Source organism: Ictidomys tridecemlineatus, chromosome 7 (genome assembly GCF_052094955.1).
Source record: "Ictidomys tridecemlineatus isolate mIctTri1 chromosome 7, mIctTri1.hap1, whole genome shotgun sequence".
Taxonomy (NCBI): Eukaryota; Metazoa; Chordata; class Mammalia; order Rodentia; family Sciuridae; genus Ictidomys; species Ictidomys tridecemlineatus.
Genome location: NC_135483.1, coordinates 147,250,790 through 147,260,505, shown reverse-complemented (window position 1 = coordinate 147,260,505; position 9,716 = coordinate 147,250,790). Strand labels below are relative to the sequence as shown.

The 9,716-nt window shown below is 43.1% G+C and overlaps 1 protein-coding gene across 4 annotated transcripts in view; it reads left to right on the top strand.

Moving 5' to 3' along the window:
- Nucleotides 1-1,611: 1,611 nt before the first annotated feature.
- The window catches only part of Znf385b (zinc finger protein 385B), a 359,572-nt gene continuing 351,467 nt past the window's right edge, over nucleotides 1,612-9,716 (top strand). For all 4 annotated transcript variants that reach the window (XM_078017681.1, XM_078017680.1, XM_078017679.1 and 1 more), the window contains exon 1: nucleotides 1,612-1,838. The gene's annotated coding sequence lies outside the window, so the exon portion shown is untranslated. The remainder of the gene's footprint in view (nucleotides 1,839-9,716) is intronic.

Sequence of the window (9,716 nt, the reverse complement as noted above, 5' to 3'; positions counted from 1 at the left end):
ACAAAAAGCTGAGTGTTTTTTTTTTTTTTTTTTTCTCTCATGGAAGGCTTTTGCCTCTGGAATTTCCTGCTGCTCCCAGTTTGCCAAAGCCCCATCCTACTGACCCTTAGGGACTTGTGCAAGACTTATTTTTCAATATAACCTTCACTGATGGGAAAAGACTTTAAGAGCATAATTTTGTAAAGGACTCTTTAAGCAATTATCGTTCTTCATGATCTTTTTGAGTTAAAATGATTGAATTTTGGAGCTTGCCTTCTGTAGCAATTTCAAATAGGAGACAGTTTTAAGAACAAACATACCAATAAAGATCTACCCTTAGTAATGAGTGAGACTGCCTAGCTGGATGTGAAGATGTTTGGATTCTAAAAATATAAAAACTATCAGAGTAATGCCCCTTCTCACGCTGGTACCTCAGGTGCGCTGGCGCCTGCAATAATCCTACATTCCAAAGTGGATAATAAACACAACCTGCTCCTTTAGAAAGCTCTAGAATGGGGTGAGTGCACATTTGTTAAATCTCAAAGCCACCCTGGAAAACAGCATTGGCTTTGGCTGGACGCTAAGATATTTACTCTGGACGATTATGCCAAGACATTAACAGCTGCTAGATTAATTATTTATGGTGTTGGTGTCAATCATCTGAGACAAGAACCAAAGAATAATATTTTAAAATCATCTGGCCAAAGAAAAATCCCTACTGTCTACTACAGCTCTCTTGTCATTTATTACCCTTGAACTTCTTCCCAAAGAAGTAATCTCAGAAAACTGCTTTCTTGAAATTATTTTTTCCTTTTCCCTTCAATGTTTTCTTTCCAAGTGCTTTCCCTTTGAGGACGGAGCACCTTGGCCATGTGTGCACAATTTTCAGAAGATGCCCCTACATCAGGTTAACCGATGGCACGTTTCAGTTTGGAAAACTTAAATAAACACGGAATAGAAATCCGGAGGAAATGAGCCCTCTCCCCGCCCACGAGGGTTTCAGGTCCAAGCAAGGCTGCGATGCCTCGGCTCTCCGGGCCTTCCCGGCTCAGCCAAAAACGCCCAGGCTGCTCCGTGTGGTCAGCGAGCAGAGAGCTGGTCAAAGAGAACAAACAAATAGTTGGTCTGCCCATCTCCAAGAAGAGAGTTTCACTCTGGTTTGCCTAATACATGAAACATCCGCCCTTCTGCGCGGCTTGGCATCCGGGTTTGGGGACCTCTGTCATCGCCAAGCATTTCTTCAAGGACCTGAGCCCCGAAGCTGCGCCCCGGGTGGGACCCCTGGTCGGCAGGCGCCTGCTCTCCCTAGCTGTGCGCGCGCGCCTGGCAAGGCGGGATTTAAGGCAGCGCTGCTGCGGGAGGCTCTGCAGTGTCAACCAGCCCCGAACAGTCCCGCCTCATCGCTTTAGTGTGTGTGCCTTGCAAGTCTCTCCTTGGTCAACCGTCACCACCATCGGCGCGCGGGAGTGGCGTTGGAGTGTCTAAACCCGGGGGTCCTCGGCCAGACGAGGGAGCCCGGCGGGCGGCTGGTGCGGGCAGGGCGCGCCCGGCGGGCTCGGGGCACACGCGGCTCACCTGGGCGAGGCCGGGCGCGCAGGCGCTCAGCGCCGGGGCCCCGGCCGGGCGTCTGAGCCCCACGCCCGAAAGAGTTGGACAGTTCCGGGGCCGCGCTGCGCCCAGCTGTCGCCGTCGCCACCGCCGCCGCTGTCGCGGTAGCCACCGTCCGGGGCTGCAGCAGAGAGCGTCTGCGCGAAGCCTCAGTGCAGCCCTGGCGGGACCGCCGCAACCGCCGGAGCGCGAGCAACAGCTTCCCGGCTGGAGGAGCCACTGCCCTACGCGCCTGCGGCCAGCGCGCCGAGGTAAGCTCCGGACGCCCCAGCCCAGCCCGATGCCCTGGGAGCCGGCGCCGCCTTCCTGTACTTCCCCCGCCCGCCTCCGCCTAGAGAGTGGGCACCTGGGCGCGCCGCCAAGGGAATGGTTGCAAGCCCACCTCCCGATAGAGTTTGCACTTTGTCCCGCAGTCCCACTTGTAGAGGAAGGAGCCCAGGGGGCTGCTCCCCGGGCTGCAGAGGCCAGTCTCGTGGGAGTCCCTGTAGTTAAACAGAAGGTTGGGAAGCCAGAGGAGCAGAAGAGCCCCCAGGATAGGCTCCGATTCTCAAGGACGGAAAGGGAGGATGGAGATGGGGAGAGGACAAGCAGAGTGCCCCGCTGTGGTTAGCCGCAGCGCCTCTGCCACCGAGAAGTTTGGGGTTTGACGTCTTTCTTTTCATTAGAGGGAAAGGGGGGTACCGAGGTGTGGGAGGAGGATAATAGTTGAAGCGTGGGGTCCCAGGAGAGTTGTGCAGCTGAACTAAGGTGAGATGGGGACGAGGAAGCAGAGAGAAGGCGCCCGAAGTTTGCACTTGTTGGGAGGCATGAAGGGCAGCCTTGTCTATGAAGTGCTGGTGAAGGTGTCAGCGCAGGGTGGGAGGACTCTGTGGGACTGCGGAAGGGACGAGAAGGGGAGGAGGAGGACCATCTGCTTCACCACTGCTATGTGCGGGGGCCCCGTGGGGAGAAGGGAGAGCTGGCAGGAAGATGCTTCTCCGCTGCTTCCTCAAGCTCTGGAAGACCGTTTTTATGAGGAACCTGGATGACAAGTTTTGTGGGTCCTTAAAGGAAAATAAATTGTCAAGTTAAACCCCCCCCCCAACACGTTTGCCCACGAACACAAATAAAGGCAGTTTTGGAATGTTGGTTTGGGAAACATCCTTCTTCATTCTCTTCATCTTCATATAGAGATGAAATTTGCAGTTCTCTTTGGCTTTGCTTTTCTTAGGAGCATCATACCAAGGAGAATTCAAACTTTGTCAAGATGTAGCAAAAGATGCCCCAAAGAGAAAGAATATAACATTTGTGTCACGGGGTAGAGCCTCTAGCCTGAAAACTGGCAGCTTCCATGTAATTCACAATGCTGTGGGAAATGCATTTATCAAATGAAAGGTTTTCATAAAGCCAGTAAACCACATCTCAGATAAAATTAAATATTTGAGCTTGAAAGAGCTCCCTGAAATGTTTCAGGGTCCGATTTTTATCAGTTTTCCGTCTTTTAATCTTACTTTGATGCCATATGTACCTAAAGTATGTGCTGCCTCTTCCCTATAATATTAGATAAATGCCTTTAGAATGCAAAATATTACAAGTTTTGCTGCTTGAGATGTTCAAGGTTGGGAAACTGTGTATTTGGTCAAAGCATTGGTTTTCAGATTCTATAGTCCCATAAATCAAGTATTTGTGGATTTATAATTCACACTCTCACCCATTTCGAAAAGTGAAAACCACAAATCAAATAGCTATTCTAGTAGATCTCCTTGACCTCTCTTGACGCATTTGTAGTAAAAGGATTTTGGAAAGGTGAAGTCTCCTAACAGAAAAAAATTGCTGTCCTCTCTGGAAACATCCTAGTGATATCAGTGTCTTGCAGCGAACTTCCTTATGTAGTTCATTTGCATTATATTGATTTGCATTACATAAGTAGTGATCTTTTTAAGGGAAGTTTAATAACCACTAAATATCTTCTATATTAAGAAAAATAATGGTGACACTTTACAGGATTTTAACAATATACAGATTCACAAGGCTAAAAGGAAATGATGAATTAACACCTTCTTCCTAAACTGAGGCAGAAAGCCAGTGGAGGCTTTCCTCTTCAGTTAAACCAAAGAAGGAACTGTGATTAGATCTTGTCACTCAAACATGGCCGATTAGTGAGACCTGTCAACAGTTGGAGGTTAACTTTATAAACTGCAACCATTATATGATAATCTATCAAAGTATATCAGGTGTTTTCAGCGTTCTTTTTCTCAGGCAGGTATCCTGGCTCTGAGAGAAAACAAGCAAGCAAGCAAGCAAACAAACAAATAAACAAAAACCAATCAGAACAGCTCTGAGAGGTGGCATGTCTCCACAGAGTAATGCTATGTGTAGTTGGGAACCTTGAAAAAACACAAGGATCCTCAACCTCTGGAATGCTCCTTCCCCTCCCTCCATGCCTTGCCCTTTGAATTTTTTCTTCTTACCAGTCTCAGAGATGACATTACCTGACTTTGAACAGGAAAAAAAATTGTATTAAAAAGCACAAGCAGTTAGTTCTAACTTCTCACAGGAATGACTGCTTCATTTGTGAAATAAAGCGCAAAGCAGGCTTTCTACTGTTCCTATGAGATCCTGAATCTTCAAAGGTCTGATGAACAGTGAGTGTGTGTCTGCCCCTCTTTCCCACTGTCTTTTGGTTTCTTCTCCTTCTCCCCCTCCACATAATGTCATCATTTCTATTTTGCTACTTTCCCCATTGCTGTCTCTGTTCCCTATGGGTCTCACTATGGTCTGTCTCCCTTACTATTTCTTCTTTTTATTATTATTATGATGATTATTATTATTTTAATTCTAGGGATTTCTTATGATTTTCTTTGTTTTATAGATTATCTCCTTTTTGCCTTTTTAAGGGAATTTTTTATTCATTGATGTTCTTTTATTAGTGTGGGATTATTTCTTCCTAAAGTGACTCCCTTGCTGTCTTTCCCTCCTAAATTTTACTTTTAACACTTTGAACCACTGAAGAGTAAGCCTTATAATATTCTCAGGTGCTTCAAATCTAACATCAGATTTCACAATGTTTTATCTAAATTCCTTTTAATGGCTTTCTCCCAGATGTGCAGGGATGACTCCGTCAGTTTTCTCAGTCACCTAGGATCTTCCTAATACCTTTGCTTTCCATCTATAATCCACACACAAATTCCACCTGCTCCATGTCCTCAATGCCTCTTGATGGCTACTTCACCTTTCTATCCCCACAGTGAGGGACTTTGTTTAGTCTTACCTCTTTTTAGATCTATGATGATGATTTCCTGACTAGTTTCCCATCTCCAGTCTCTTCTGTTTCAAAGTATGTCACAACTGGTTTTGTAGAATTAGCTTATTAAAGCAGAAGCAAACTGGCTAATAAACTTTCCCCATTTTCCCACCAAATGGTGCATAACCCTCTAACAGTTAAGACCTTCTGAACTCCAGCCCCAAAACAACTCCATAAGTTTTACTTTGATCTAATTGATTGATTGATTCATTTATACATATCCTCCATGAGTCCTTGCATGCCTGCTGCTTGCTACGCACAGCTGGGGAGGATAATTTTTAAAACAACCTGTGTATTTGCTCAGTGGTATATGGCAAATTTTATTTTTTGATGTTGGAATCCACTGATAAAATGAAGCCCCTCCTCTGCTGCCTCCTTGGAACAGTCTAATGCTTCCCTATGCTGAGAGCAGTTCTCCCTGCTCATATAGCAGGTCTCTGAGCTCTGTCTATGTTTAGGCTGTTCCCTGGGCCTAGAGCAAGCCCTTTCACTTCCCTACAACCACCTCCACCTGTCAGTCAGAGCAATTGCTAAGGTATTTTCCTTTTCCTCATCTCCCTTTAATACCAGCTTTTTGCTCCACCAAATTCTGTTGGATCTCTTGTTGAAACAAAGGTCAAAGTCTTCCTCATATACATTCATGTGCTTTCTGCATCTTTCTTTAAGGGCAGTGCACTAACTTGGCCTAACCTCAGACCTTCATTTCCTGAAATACCCAGCTCATGGACTGACCCATCATAGGACTTCAACAAAAAATTTAATTAGTTGGACTGAATTGTAACTAGTTCTCTAGTCCCTTGTGTAAAAACTACTCTCTCTCTCTCTCTCTCTCTCTCTCTCTCTCTCTCTCTCTCTCTTTCTTTTAACATTTCAATTTGATCTTATAGTAGAATCAGTGCTTCTCAAACTTCAATGTGCATATAAATCATTAGGAAATCTTATTAAAATAGAGATTCTGGTTAAGCAGGCCTGGGAAGAGACCCAGGGTTGTGCATTTCTAACAAGCTCCTAGGTAATGTTGAAATAGCTGATCCTTGAAGCATGCTTTGAGCAACAAGGCAGTAGATGATACTTCCCAGGCTTGGGGGTTACTGGCAGCCCCAGCCTTTTGGCCTGGCACTCTTCCTATGGGTAAGACTCTTCAGTCTTACTTTCTATTTTGAAAGTACTTTAGGCCTGGATGTGCTTCCCAAGGCTGACTGGAGGCTTGGTTATTTCCATGCATTCCCCTGTTATTTTACTGCTGCTTTATTGCAGTTGCTAGTTCTCCCTATTGTATTTTTCTCTGGCCAGTCACATTGCTTTGTTAGACATTCCTTCTCATCTTCCCATTATTGCAGATTATAGCTGTTCTCCTTTCTCCCTCTGCTTTGATGTTTTTCTTGTCTTTGCTCTCTGGCTCTTGACATTTTCTTCAGGTGTCTTGGCGAACTCCCTGCCCCACCTGTTTTCCTACAGCTTCCAATTTTTTTTTCAGTGAACCCCAAAATAGGGTGTAGGAGACACAAGCTCTCGTCCTGCCTTTCCTGCCAGTGTGAGACGCCGTGAAGCTGTTTCTTTTCTGGGCTCCTCCATCGCTTTTAGATGGAGGGTGTGGGTGAACAGCTTCCTGGGTCTGCTTCAGCACAAGAAGCCATGTGGATGTTCACGTGGGGCAGGAGGAGCAGGCTGGGTGGAGGCACCACAGCTCCTGTGATTGTGCTGGGGTTGCTGTTGGCCCCCGTCTGGTATTCTTGCTGCACATTCCTCTTCCAGATAAACAACTTGAACTTTCTTTGTTCTAACACTAATCAGAGAAATATTCATATTTTTTTATTCCTCGGTGTCCTCTAATTAAGTTGTTCTCACCCCTGGATTCATGCTTAAAATCACCTTAGGAGCTTTAAAATATACTGATGATTTTAGCTTATTTCTAAGTCATGGTTTAATTTATCTTTATTTTATTTTATTTTGCTGTGCTGGAGATTGAATCTACAGCCTTGCATATGCCACCAGGCAAGCACTGTGCTGCTAAGCTGCACCACCAAGCCCACTTGATCAATATTTTGTAAATTTCCCCAAGGGATTTCCATTTCCAGCGTGGGTGGAGAAGTATAGTTTCTGAGGAGGCCATGCTGTGTGGTACCTGAGACACAGCAGTATGTGATTCTAACCTGGTATTTTTTTTTTTTGACTTATCAGCTCTGAGAGCTCAGGGATGTTATTTAAATTTTTTGGACCTTGGTTTCTTCCTCTGTGAAATGGGTTGACTTCACTGTGGTGAAAAATCCCTGAGATGTTGTCTGTGGAGCCAGCAGTGGGAGGGCTGTGCCCATTGCAGTTATTCCAGTAAAGGTAGTAGTTGTGTTTTGGGATAATCCCAACTGAAACTCTCTGAATTGCTTAAGGGTTACCTGCCCTAGCCTGGTTAACAGTGTCCTCACCTCCTGATTAGTTTCAAGAAATTCAGCACAGTGGAATCAATTTGGAAAAAAAAAATTATGAGCACATTTCTCAGGAGTCAATAAAAAAATACAGAAGGCATATATACTAATAAAAAGCAATTGGCCTTTTGTTTTTGATTCATTTGGTGCCACACCAACTCAACAGTCTCATAAACAGCAGAGATGGATTAAAATACTTATAAAACTGATACAAAAAGATGACCAGAATTTCATACCTACTTTATGAAAAATGACTTAGCCCTTTAATAAAGACAGTTCTATCATCAACAAATAAAAAAAATTGAAATTCATGGGCCTAAGAGAGCATTTTATTTTGGTAATAAATATGAATGTATAAAGCATTTACATTTCTGAGTTTATAATGGGAAATGGAATTTAAAAATAACACACACACACACACACACACACACACACTCTCTCTCTCTCTCTCTATCCTAAGCAGGCTAAAGCTGATCAAACTTTTGCTTTCCTTTTTGGCTGAGAGTCTGAATAGCCATTATACTATTATATTATCATTATATCAGCAAAACAAAGATTTGATAAATGGATATAATCAATATTAACTGGTGTCCCAGATCCATCCTCTCCCCCCCCACCCCCCGCCAATGCATCTGGAAATAAATAAAAGGGGTATTCTATAACTCCAGTGGGCCTGGCAAAGGTACCTAATCATGATTATCAGGGGTTGTCAGTATGACAACCCCTTTTCATGCTTTGCATGAAAAGAACTACACATGAGTACTGCTTTCCACCTTTTTCTCTTAGAGAAAAGTGTTCAATTCTGCATTATTTACTTTTAGATCAGGAAGAACATATTTTTTCAGTTAAATCTTCACTAACAGCTTCATGTTTATTCTTGACACTGTGATGTGTACTTTTTAATAACATGATTGAGAAGATAGGATGAAACGTTCAAAAGTACCATTGGGCTACACTAAAGCCAGTTGTGAGAGATAATGAGCTAATTCTTCTAAATCTTTGCTTCAATATACGAGAGTTAAAATTGTGTGAAATTCTACAGACAGTTGTGGTTTTTCATGTGTGTGAGCTGAAATGGCCAACCTACTAAGGTTTTTATAGTCCAGAGCCTGAACTCTTGGCCAGCTCATACTGGTTTCCAAAGGGTACAGATTCTAATTCTCTTCAGGCTTCCTACCTTGCCATTTCTGTGAAAAAATAGATTGAAATATGAAAATGACTGCCACTCAGTCAAACCCAATCATTAAATCATTTTGCCTTTAGAGTTTAAAGTGACCTTTGTGCAAAATCCTCACTGACAAATTAGAAAAATGAGACCCACAAAATTCAGAATGTTTTAAAAATTTGAGCATAGGGAAATTAAACATTACAAGTAATTGTAGAAAACATCTACTGGTATTGACACTAGCATTTAAAGTTCATAGAGAAAATGTGTGGATCCTATGATGTCTTTAGATTTGATACTTTGGAGGTGGGAAAACTTCTCCTCACAGGCTTAGGGAGAGATTACCTTATATGCTGTGAAAAATCAGATGCTTAGAGTAAGAATTCAAACATTAAATGCCATTGTTTGCATACAAATAATCATCCTTGTGTATAAACCCAGGCATTTTGATTTTGCATACATGAAATATTTTTATTTAAATCAGTTGGTCATTGCACATGTTCTTATATACCTGGAAATGCTGATGGTAAAACATGCTGCATGTTTTGCACTAATGAAGATACTCTAAAGGTTTGAGTTCATAATCTAGCATTACACTTGGAGCATGCAGGTTCCAGCTCTTCTGTTTATTAGCTGTGTGACCAAGTTATAAGACTTCCTCTCTGTGCCATAGTTTCCTAAGTCTAAGAGACCATGAAAGACCCTTTGTTGGGATTGTTGTCAGATAAAATGAGATAATACACATAAATACACTTATTAATGTTCTTGGCACCTATAGTAGTCATAGAGGTAGCCATTATTGTACATCATATGGTTTATTAATATCAAACGCCTCACCGGTACACTGATTTCTTGGCCAGGGAAATTTTGCCAGTCTGATCTTTCAGTTTGAAACTTAGTTGGTATTTTTCAGTAACCTATTCTTTGTTTCCTCCTCTACTTTTCCTTGTTTACTTCTGAAGAACCATGCAATGAGAGGGGGAGCAGAGATATAGAATTGTAAACACTGCAGGGACTCTGGAAATTGTGTTACCATGTGAAGCACAGGCGGATTTTGACTGGCAAAAAATGGATTCTGGGACTTTTTGGAAGGATCAAGCGGCTGACTACATAGCTTGTGCATGAACGTGCTTGTTGAACTTGCTAACCAGGTGGAAACCTGGAATGTTTGGAAGTTACTCAGATAAGGAAGAGTGATTCAGGAATGGAGACTGCTCTTGGGACTAGAGTCTGAGTGACGAGGGCAGATTCAGTCAAA